The sequence below is a fragment of the Haliotis rufescens genome, unplaced genomic scaffold (assembly GCF_023055435.1).
Source record: "Haliotis rufescens isolate VD_foot unplaced genomic scaffold, xgHalRufe1.0.p SCAF_45, whole genome shotgun sequence".
Taxonomy (NCBI): Eukaryota; Metazoa; Mollusca; class Gastropoda; order Lepetellida; family Haliotidae; genus Haliotis; species Haliotis rufescens.
In genome coordinates, this window is record NW_025964168.1 from 2,165,777 (window position 1) to 2,179,012 (window position 13,236).

Genomic DNA, 13,236 nt, shown 5'->3' on the forward strand with positions numbered 1-13,236 from the left:
AAGGGAAAAGGGCTTCACTTTGAGCCCCTTGTTTTCTTTAAATACGATGTACCGAGACATTATAAAGTGGTATATAGGTAGATATAACACTAATCTATAGATGTAAACACATTTGAAGATACATAAGTGTGTTTAAAGTTGATTTTGACCGCCCGGGTCAAGTCGGACTCAACACAAGCCAAACACTTCTGATAGAGACTATGTTGAGAATGTAAAGGGAAAAGGGCTTCACTTTGAGCCCCTTGTTTTCTTTAAATACGATGTACCGTGACATTATAAAGTGGTATATAGGTAGATATAACACTAATCTATAGATGTAAACACATTTGAAGATACATATGTGTGTTTAAATGTTATTTTGACCGCCCGGGCCAAGTCGGACCCAACACTTCTGACATAGATTTTCTTAAGAAAATACGGTAAAAATGCTTCACTTTGAGCACCTTGTTTTCTTTAAGTACAGTGATCTGAGACACTATAAAGTGGTATTTAGGTAGAAATAACACTAATCTATAGATGTAAACACATTTGAAGATACGTCTGTGTGTTTAAAGTTGATTTTGATCGCCCGGGCCAAGTCGGACCCAACACAAGCCAAACACTTCTGATAGAGAGAATGTAGAGTGAGTGAGTAAGTGAGTATGGTTTTACGCCGCTTTTAGCAATATTCCAGCAATATCACGGCGGGGGACACCACAAATGGGCTTCACACATTGTACCCATGTCGGGAATCGAACCCTGGTCTTCGGCGTGACGAGCGAACGCTTTAACCACAAAACTAGAGTATGTAGAGGGAAAAGGGTTCACTTTTGAGCACCGTGTTTGCTACTGCAATATGAGACACTAAAGTGTTATATAGGTAGATATGATATTATAATTAGTCTATAGATGTAAAGTATGTGTTGTAATTTTAGAAGCGCTTTGACAGTTATTAACACGTGTCGTGTCAGTCCTATGACATTCGCGAATATCCACTTGCAGAAAACATCCTGTCTTGGTTTAACATGAATTAGTAAAGGTTAATTAGGTATGCCAAACACGTTAATTAATGAAAGAAGAGTAGTCAAAACACTGTCATTTCGAATTCCTGCCCAGGACATCACACCCCTGCAGCTAAGATCGGTGAGAAACCTTCTCATCAAAGTAAAGACACAGTCAAGACACTGACTTTTTCGGTATGGACTCTCGGTATGTAGCTATAATTATCAGTTTATTACATTGCTGAAGATTCATTTTGATTCAAACTCAATTAAATGAGCAAAACTATCCGTTTCTGGACATTTGAGATCTGCCTAGATATGCACGTTTCGTTTTATTATTCTGCAATCCATTTTTAGTATTACCCGCTGGCCCGGCCCGGCCCGACTTTTCTTGGCCCGACTTTTAGGCAATCCCACGTAATGGTGCGTACCTATCGATCCTACCTGGGAGTCAGTAGTATCTCTAGGCCTTCCTCAACCCACCCTTATTTTAACAACACACGTTTGCCGATATCTTCCCATCAGTTGGGATATCACACTTTTAGATTACCAAAGTATCTGGCAACTGCATTTTGTTATTGGCCAGCTTTCAATCATGCCTTTTACGCCGAATTTTGTTTTTCATTTTCTGTCATGTACACGTCTGGAGGCAGTTTCCTTATTTGTACCCAATCAATGGACCATGTGGTCGTGACAGTTATAGTCACATGCCAGTAACCCGGATGTGTCACCTTGGAAGACATGTGAAAGGTTCAAAGTTTGAGTAACTGTGTCTCGTGCAACATAGATGGTCACTTCATTCTTTCAGCTGAAATGGCAGGGGATCCCTTAAATATCGGTCCTCGTATACTACGGTAAGACTTGTGCGTGCGTGTCTACTTGTACTAGTGAGGACTTTTGTCGGTTTTATAGTGCTAGCTCACTGAGGCACTATGCCGCAGTTTATCACGGACTACCCACTACACAGTATGTTGACTACGAGATTTGTTTTTTTCCTTGAATGCTGAAGGCCAAGAAACAACAAGTAACATCTTCTAACGTAGTTTGTTCTGATACGATCGGGGATCGAACAATTCCGCTCTATCCACTACACCACGGAGGCGATCGAAACCTGAACGGTTGAATGTTCTGTAACGCCGCAGTCAGCAATATTTCAGCTTTATATCACAGTGGCATGTAAGGTCTGGACCAGGCAAACCGGTGACTGAAATCATGACCTACGATCAACGCCATCGGGGCTCGATGACACCAAATTAATTAATCATCAACCTATCATCAAATTATCTTTTTGTTACAGACACGGTAATAAGGATGTATCAAGGAAAATATAACAAAGTATCATGACAGATATATACAAGTTTAGGCGACAAGGGTTGACTGGATAAACCAGTGGTAATCACGTAGGGCAGTATTCCAAATAAACGCAAAGAAGCAAAGAATAATGTGTGTGTGTGTGTGTGTGTGTGTGTGATATATTGCGACAAATGTCCAAAGTGACTAGCCTGTTGGAAGCGGCTACAAAAGTATATAGCTTGTTTTGTGTTAATAGTGAAAAAGAATAAATTTCTTGAAGGTGCTCAGTGAACAGATGGTTTGTTTGACACAGAAGGGGAAATATATTTTGTTCTCAAACACACACTGCTCCCAAACATACATACACACACACACTGCTCCCAAACACACACTCTCAAACACTGCTCCCAAATACACACACACTCTTCCCAAATACACACACTGCTCCCAAACACGCACACACACACTGCTTCCAAATAGACACACTGCTCCCCAAAACAGACACTTTCTCAAACACACACACACACACACACTGCTTCCAAATACCGACACACTGTTCCCCAAAACACAGACACTGCTCACAGACACTGCTCACACACACACACACACACACACACACACACACACACACACACACACACACACACACACACACACACACACTGCTTCCAAATACAGACACACTGCTCCCCAAAACAGACACTTTCTCAAACACACACACACACACACACTGCTTCCAAATACCGACACACTGTTCCCCAAAACACAGACACTGCTCCCAAACACACACACACACACACACACACACACACACACACACACACACACACACACACACAAACGCATCAAATGGAAGCTCCCTTGAGAAGGGCGCACGTCGCGATGAGGAAACAACTCTTTGAGACACGGGTAAGAATAGGTCCCCAGCACTCTTATTCTTGTCGATTCCGTGGATTGGGTGGTCAGGTGACTTGGTTGATTGCGTGGCACGTTGCTGATACTATCAACCACTGGTTTGTCTGGGCTTGACTCAATCAGTGACAGGTTGCTGAATACTGATTGGTGACGTACAACACTGTAAGTGAACGACGACTGGGGTTTCCCCCGCATAGTGCACACGTATTATACGTCCGCTTCTATCACTCCACATAACTGACCTGAATATCGACCACTTGTTTGCGGAAATAGAACACATTACCCAGGGGCGTTCTGTTGTAACTATTATTATATGTTCATCTCAAACCTATAAGGTCAGTATAGAAATGTGAACATGACACGTAGGGGGGACAAACCGTGGAAGGCACATCGCAAGCACGCATGCACTGCACGTTCTGTGGTAGGGGAAAGGACAGAGCGTTAGAGGGGCCGTCTCATGATAATTTCAGTCGCAATCTGACTCGCTCATGCCATAGATCTCGTCGTCGGAACTGCTGGTGCCTGAGCCGACTGCCACTATTATAGGTTGGACTGTTGCTGGCCGTAGTCCATCTCGTGACCAATAACGTGGCTCTATCTCGTCAACGACTGTGGCCACACAACGCCTCCATGTTTCTACTGTTACCCGACCAAGGGATTCCTTTACGAGTTACGAGTAATTTGAACGTTGTGTTCGATCGTCTAACGTCACCCTTGACGATGCCCCATACCAACTCGATTGGATTCAGGTCGCAGTGATAAGGTGGCAGTCGTAAGACAGCGTGACCCTGACCCTTGATGTAACTGTCAACTTTATACACAGGGTCAGGTTTCATAGTTTTGATGATTTCATAGAGCTGTGGTTTCGTCGCTCGAGAAGGAAAGGTAATGTTCCTCCGTTGCAGCCAAGTAACCATGTCTCCTTTACGGTTATTAGAGGTTGGAGTCTTGCTTTCTGGATCCTGCACACTATGATACGGTGCATTGTCCATGACAATGAGAGACTTGGTAGGCAAAGCAGGGACTAATTTTTCTTTCACCCACTCCAGAAATACATTGCCGTTCATTTCTGTGTGGTAGTCCCTGTTGTCTTTGGCCTTGGCTCTAAAGACGAGGTCACAGTCTGGGAGAAAACCCTGACTAGCAGAACCAGCATGGAGAACTATGAGTCTTTCACCCTTTCCCATTGGTAACTTTCTACCAGACTCCTTACAGTCACCACTAGGTATCCACTGACTGCTGGCTGTGTGTGACGCATTTACCCATGTCTCATCTAAGAAGACGGGCTCATATCCTTCTTCACGTTTCTGCTTGATGGTACGAAGGTAATGATTTCGGAGACGAACAATGTCAGACCGTTCACACAACACAGCCCTATTTTCTCCAGTTATCTTTTTGTATTTGTAACCAAATGTATGCAACAGCTGCCATAGTTTGTACTTAGTAACACGTAAATCATGGTCAGTTTTAAGGTGGTTCTTCAAAATTCTTAGGGACAGGTACTTATTTCCTGAGTGCAGTTTAACAATTGCACATCTGACTTGATCCCTCTGAAAACTGTCTAATTTATCAACCTTGCGTGGTTTTGACATGTTCCCTACCTCCTTGGCCTGACTATTTGTATCTCGTCGACTGACAACATTTTTAAGTTTCTGAGGGGACATACCAAGAGCTTTTGAAGCTTGTTTCAAGAATTTATTAATTGCATAAAAAGGCTTTGCTCTTTCTGCTTCACTTCTAAAGAAATCATACACATTCAACATCAACTGTTTAACATCTGCTGAGTAGCGCATCTTGTCATTGAATGAACACGGTCACTGTGTAGCACGTGCAGGCCGTGCTTGCGCTGTTCCTTCCACGGTTTGTCCCCCCTACGTGTCATGTACACATTTCTATACAAAATTACATGATAGTTTCTTAAAGAACTTCATCCGTCAAGGGTCTTAAAATAAACAAAATTCAGATTTTGTTGGGTACAGGGTATTCATGGTCAAGTACCGTATTTATGTTTCATACACTTTTCTGGATTTCGAGTTATTTTGCAATTCATCGTTCTCATTTGGAGTCAAACGGACTGTACCTCTACTTAAAAGGGAAACCGGGAAAGGAGATACATGATGAATTGTCAGATGTTTATGGTGACAGTGCACCTTCGTATGCACAGGTCAAATTCTGGGTTGCAGAATTTAAGAGGGGTCGGGTGAACCTGGAAGATGAGCCACGCCCTGGCAGGCCTGTAGAGGTGACCAATGACCAAACCAGTGAAGCTGTGAGACAACTGGTTGTCAAAGACAGGCGAATGAAGGTGTCAGAAATGGCTTTTCAGAGGGAAGTGTCCATACCATTTTGCATGATCGTCTGGGTATGAGGAAGCTGTCTGCCCGATGGGTCCCGAAATGTCTGAGTGATGATCAGAAGGCTGTACGTGCGTCAATGTGTCAGGCACTTTTGACGCAATGCAGCCGGGATGCAGACAATTTTATGGAGAGAATTGTTACTGGTGATGAAACCTGGTTACACCACTATGACCCAGAAACCAAAGAACAGAGTAAGCAGTGGACTGGCTTTGCTTCACCCCGTCCCAAAAAGTTTAAGACTCAACCATCGGCTGGCAAAGTCATGGCAACCATCTTTTGGGATACCAAAGGGGTCTTGCTCATTGACTACTTGCTACGTGGCCAGACTATTACTGGAATGTACTACTCCGATCTCCTGGACCGTTTGCGGACTGCTATTCTTGCCAAACGTCGAGGAAAGATCACAAAAGGTATGCTGCTCCAACATGATAATGCCAGAGTGCACACCTGTCGACTTGCGGTTGCCGCAGTGAAGCGGAACGGGTTCAAAGTATTGCCTCATCCACCTTACTCACCAGACCTGGCACCAAGCGACTACTTTCTCTTCCAAAACTTGAAGAAAGAACTGGTGGACGTCATTTCCGGTCCGATGATGAACTCACGACAGCAGTGGAGGGGTGGTTACACGAACAACCCCATGGTTTCTATCACAACGGGCTTTTAGCTCTCACACATCGCTGGACAAAAGTGCATAGACCTCAATGGTGGTTATGTGGAAAAAGAAGAAGTGAGGAGCAGTAGCAAATAGGTTAGGCTGGTTATATATTGAATGGCCCTCGTATAATATATAGTTGGTGACTGGTGCGTCAAATTTGGAAATGTCCTTCACATGCCTACCATAAAAATTTTTTTGAAAGCCTTACTTACGCAGTGCATGATGTTATCTTTTTAGCAAGAATCGTATGATGTTCTTTAACAACTTCGTAGAAGTAGTTTTCTCGATTGTACTACTCCTGAGCTATCCCTCATGCCATATAGCCTTGGGGATAGTTCGGGGTCACTCTGAATCATAACGCATAAATCTCGATATTAAACAGACGAGGCGGTTTCACTTGTCTCTTTTATTTCTTAGTTGAGGTAGGTTTTGTTTGTTTGTTTGTTTGTTGTTTAACATCACGCTCAGCAATATAGTTGAGGTAGGTAAGTCATTGGAACGGACATACGCTCTCTGACCAGTATTGAATATCAGATCATCCATATAATGGCTAAAGTTAAACATTTTGGCCAACTCGTTTTCATTTCGCCAATCCGAGCTGAATTTCCGAATTCATATGAATAAAAAACATATCAGCGAGGAGGGGACCACAATTTCCATCTTCTTGCCTAAATGTCACATCCACAAATTTCACATATACGTTATGAAAATTTAGGTGCACCATCCCATACTGTTTTCTCAGTAAACTTCAGATGAAATTTGCTTCCATATTTGACAATTTGTCCTGAACCCCTTTAAGATAGAGGTGTAGCGAATCTTTGGTCACCACGTTTCTCGACAAAAACCGCATAGATCATGGAACAAATCCCCCCCCCCCCCCTTAACTGTGGACAGGGTTTTGGTGGTACTTTAGTTGGACCCTGTAATAAATCTCACTTCTGTGGAGTTTATTGAACTTATACAAACGAGGAATGAACATGTACTCCATTATTCCTGTGTCTTCATGCACTCCATCATTCCTGTCAAGTAACAAGTAACGAGGGTAGCCTTCAGTTGGAGACTGCGCCGCTAGAGGTACGCTCTCCCTGTGCTTCATGCAGCTGTTTCAACCCACAGACCCGACCTGCAACAAGAAGTACAGTTGCTTATTTGCGTCGGGAGTCTTCAAGGAATATCGGGGTGAGGTGAGGTGAAACAGGGTTTAACGTCGTAACAAAGATTATTGCACTTATAATTATAGCGACGTGCATGCACGTGTGTGTTTGTGGCTTCTTGTACTAGTCCGGACTGATGCCGATTTATAGTGTATCACATGAATACCCTACTCAGACTCAGTATACTGACTCCGAGCCGACCAGTCCTTGTTTTAGCCAATTTATGCCGAGCGCCAGACAGGGTAACGGCAAGTACCATCTTTTAACGTCTTTTGGTATGACGCCAAGGAATATCGGGTCAGATCGGCTTTAAGAGATTGCAAAGTTCATGAGTGAATCCAATTCGTGCATCTTTTTTTACACACAGAACTAAGACACCTTAATTCAATGGATATACTACAAGTGGTTTGGGTAAAAATGAAACATTATGTTAGCAAGCCAATGCATCTTTTTCCAGGCTTCAAATTGTGAATAGTTCCTTTTCCCCCGAAACGCCGTACACCGAAAAATAAGAACATTGTCGTACTGGTAGTATTAACATTGTAATTTTCACATTGCAGATGAACTTATACCCTCCACCACACAACAATTCTTCTATAGATCGGACGGTGTTGTTAAAGCGTTCTCTCGTGACACAGAAGTCCCATGTTCGATTCCCTAAATGGTGTTCCACGCCAAGTTATTGCTTAAATATTCACTGAAAGCGTTGTTAAACACAACTCGTTCATTAAAATATTCAAATAAGCAAATAGGGAGAACTGACATTTCGATTGAAACCTTCACTTATCCTTGACACCATTCAAAAACCTTTCTTTACAAAACCGTCGCTGCTTTCATCAATAGTAATTCCAACCCAAAGATTACTGGCTCTGTAGAGTGGTTTCAAAAGCTTAGTAGCATTTATCAAGTATGTAGAACAAGAAAAGAAATGTTTGTGCCTTGACATTATAAACCACTATTTTCCCATGTACGCCCAAAGGAAACTTTTCGACAGTCTCTAGCATTGGCGTTATATGTTCCAGCTCATGGCCAAATTTTAGACGCCGGGAGAAACATATTCAGTTTCCATTGTGACGATCTCAGGAGTCCAACGGGTATACCCATCTTGAGGTCGGCGGTGCTGATCTATAAAATATATCAGTTTGTATATATTACATAATAACACACAACTTTGTAACAATAACTTGCAAATTCGCATCCTTGTTTTTACCAGGTTGCATGGTTTAATTGTTTAAGAAAAACATCTCAATAAGATAATATATGTCCATCAAATAATCTCCATTGCATAGCATCCTAATTATACCAGCAAGTCTTGTTATATCACGGATACATCTCTATATACCGGTACACCTGATACATAGAGGTTATCACGCGAGTGTGTTTGGGGATGGTAAATATCCTGCATTAGGAATAAACATTGTATTTAGCGAGCCTTGGCGAACTAAATACATAGTGTTTATTCCTAATACAGGATATTTACCATCCCCAAACACACAAGGGTGATAACCTCTTTATCATATAATGTCAGTCTTTAATTCTGTGCTTCAAAATCGCTTTCCCCCTCTCAAAACATTACCGAAAAATTGCGAGTTTTCCTGGAATGCGCGCATTATTATTTATTACGTCACAGGGAAAGCGATGTGTCAGTCAGACAGTGACAGTAGCCAATATAGTTCCAACTGAAATATGTTTCTTATACAGTGGCGAAGCAACATATACGCAAAACAACAGTTGTTTTTAATTGCCTTTCGCGGCAATCCATCGGTCTGTCCGCTAGAGTAACTGCCCTTTGTCAAAGGGGAGCTACTCTAACCCTAGTCTATGAGATGTCACGGCCACGGTCAGGCGTTGTTGACAGTCGGTCTGCCCTGTCATATTAAGAAGATATACACTCAGCGACAAAACGAAACAAGGTAACAATTCAAACATATTTCGGCCAAATCCAACTATTTTAATTTGTGGAAAAGTTTTCAAGCCGCAGAGGTCTACAAGCACAGATATGGCTACTGATCCTGCTTGGCTAGGCCTCGTGCCCTCGCAAAATTGTTTCGAAATTTATATCTCCAAAGATGCCAAAACTTATAAAATGCCTCAGCTACATCACAGTTAGACACTGATTCTCAGTATATTAGACTGTTCTTTTGATAATGATAGCAATTATCCCTTTAGTTTATCCAGATTCCCGATGATTAATTCTGACTCGATCGCTGAATGACGAGGGTGACGCCATAGTTTGTTTATAAACAGTGAAAGTAGTCCCTACTTGACCTTTGATATTTGCATCTCTATCCGCATATGACCCCAACGGATATCGTTTTTATCCGAGAAACCTACCCATTATATGATAAAGAATGTTACTACCATCTTACGTAGAAAAGCATGTATGACAATCACTTGTTACACGTTTTCAACCAAATTAATTATTTGAGTTATGTTTAGTTTATATACTTAGTTTCCCGAATGTTACAGCTGCTGCAACTACATCGCTGAAATGCTGATGCAACAACTGGCATTGCAGTACAAGTGCAACTAATGACATTGACCCTCAAATACTGATGCTAATACGTGGCCCCTAAAGTACTGATGCTAATTACATTGCCCCTAAAATACTGATGCTAATACGTGGCCCCTAAAGTACTGATGCTAATTACATTGCCCCTAAAATACTGATGCTAATACGTGGCCCCTTAAGTACTGATGCTAATTACATTGCCCCTAAAATACTGATACTAATACGTGGCCCCTAAACTACTGCTGCTAATTACATGGCCCCTAAACTACTGCTGCTAATTACGTGGCCCCTAAACTACTACTGCTAATTACATGGCCCCTAAACTGCTGCTGCTAATTACGTGGCCCCTAAACTACTACTGCTAATTACGTGGCCCCTAAACTACTACTGCTAATTACGTGGCCCCTAAACTACTACTGCTAATTACATGGCCCCTAAACTACTGCTGCTAATTACGTGGCCCCTAAACTACTGCTGCTAATTACGTGGCCCCTAAACTACTACTGCTAATTACATGGCCCCTAAACTACTACTTCTTATTACGTGGCCCCTAAAATACTACTGCTAATTACGTGGCCCCTAAACTACTAAACTACTACTGCTAATTACATGGCCCCTAAACTACTGCTGCTAATTACGTGGCCCCTAAACTACTACTGCTAATTACGTGGCCCCTAAACTACTACTGCTAATTACATGGCCCCTAAACTACTACTGCTAATTACATGGCCCCTAAACTACTACTGCTAATTACATGGCCCCTAAACTACTACTGCTAATTACGTGGCCCCTAAACTACTACTGCTAATTACGTGGCCCCTAAACTACTACTGCTAATTACGTGGCCCCTAAACTACTACTGCTAATTACGTGGCCCCTAAACTACTACTGCTAATTACATGGCCCCTAAACTACTACTGCTAATTACATGGCCCCTAAACTACTACTGCTAATTACATGGCCCCTAAACTACTACTGCTAATTACGTGGCCCCTAAACTACTACTGCTAATTACGTGGCCCCTAAACTACTACTGCTAATTACATGGCCCCTAAACTACTACTGCTAATTACTTGGCCCCTAAACTACTACTGCTAATTACATTGCCCCTAAACTACTACTGCTAATTACATGGCCCCTAAACTACTACTGCTAATAACGTGGCCCCTAAACTACTGCTGCTAATTACATTGCCCCTAAAATACTACTGCTAATTACGTGGCCCCTAAAAGACTACTGCTAATTACATGGCCCCTAAACTACTGCTGCTAATTACATTGCCCCTAAACTACTACTGCTAATTACATGGCCCCTAAAATACTACTGCTAATTACGTGGCCCCTAAACTACTGCTGCTAATTACGTGGCCCCTAAACTACTACTGCTAATTACATGGCCCCTAAACTACTACTGCTAATTACATGGCCCCTAAACTACTACTGCTAATTACATTGCCCCTAAAATACGACTGCTAATTACGTGGCCCCTAAACTACTGCTGCTAATTACGTGGCCCCTAAACTACTACTGCTAATTACATGGCCCCTAAACTACTACTGCTAATTACATGGCCCCTAAAATACTACTGCTGCTGCTTCTAATTACATTGCCCCTAAAATACTGCTGTTAATTACTTTGCCCCTAAACTACTGCTGCTAAGTACGTGGCCCCTAAAATACTGCTGCTATTCACATTGCCTCTAAAATACTGCTGCAAATGGCACTGCCCTAAACTACTGCTGCTAACTATGTGGCCCCTACACTTCTGCTGCTAATTACATTGCCCCTAAAATACTGCTGCTACTCCTAGCATGTCTGCCACATATATTTCCGAGACTATTGTTTCTCCTAGAAATAATAAAATCAGTCGATTGCATTGCTGTTACTTTTCTTCGGTCACAAGTAAGTCATAACAGGGTTTTAGAAATGAACGCTAGGATCACGTTCCCCACTTCAAACAACTGACACAGAGTATATATACAAGTGCAGCGCTGAAGATATAATCCACATCATTACATAAAACGTGTTCGTTGTACGTTTTCTTGAAACACAAACCTTTCTCATGGGCAAAAAAACCACGCCAGCCACGCTTACATTCACAAAAATATGTACTCCAAACAGCTCTTTCTAAGGTTAGACTCATCCACAAGTGGGACACAGACGCTGACGACACTTAGTTCCGTGTCATGTGATCGTAAAGACGCTAACGGGTGCACGCTCTCTGTAGTAATGAATATACTATCACTCCGATTTGAACGCTACTGTGGTCTTAATGACATTGGCATTGAGTTTTTTAAACTTTCTTTTAAATTCCTTTAGTGGCACAAACCACAAGCAAATACCTTGGTGTCTAAGCGTTTAATAATTGCTGACCCATGGATTGTGTGATATTTTTTCCATATGAACTATTTCTTTCAAAACAGGCGACACTGGGGACGCCATAGACATTCAGTTAACGGGTTAGCCCAGCCCCCGCGTGCCTCACAAGAATGCGGCGTGGGTCATGGACGCTACTCGCAAATGAAGCTGTGTAAAGATTATTACCATTTGTATACAGACGCGGCTGCCATTTTCAATCATTGAAACGTTTGATGCGATCAAAGAGCTCTCGTCTTTGCAAAGTTTAAACGAATAGTTAAATAGTCACAAAGGTACACATTAAAGAGGGTTCAGGGTGCAACGCTCCTGGGTAGTAGCTGTGGGTTGAAAGGATAGGTGGGTGGGTAGGTAGTGGGTTACATTTGGGTATCGAGCCGATGAGGTTCAAACCCACAGCACACCACATTCAGAACATTAATTTGCTCCAGTGAGCGCCTTTGTTGTGGTAAAACGTGAGGACAGACTATTTTCCTAGCATTTTCGGGAACAAAATATTTTTTTTTAATTTTTAAATTCTCAATCACTTTGTTCATTTATGTCTTGCTCATTTCAGTTAAAAAAGACTAATGGGTTTCAGTTTGATAACACGTTCGCACCCAAACATACAAAAACAACATCGTCATTACTATAATCATTTATTGTAAGCCAGTAACGCTCACACCTACTACACGTGAATCAATAACTGGCGTTTTACCAGGAACTACAATGCAGATGCATCGGGGTCTTCATGACCCTATTGAACTCTTTACTCAACAACACAGACCGCCTCCGTGGTCATGTGGTAGAGCGTCCGCCCGGAGAGCGGAAGGTGAGGGGTTCGATACCCAGCCGCGTCATACCAAAAGACGTTAAAAGATGGTACTTGTTGTTACCCTGTCTGGAGCTCCGTTAAGTCGAGAAACATGCTCAGGCCGGTGATGTACAGGGCCGTCCCAGATCCGGAAGACCTCCTGTGACGACACATCGCGAAGACAGGGACCTTCTTCGTCTCAT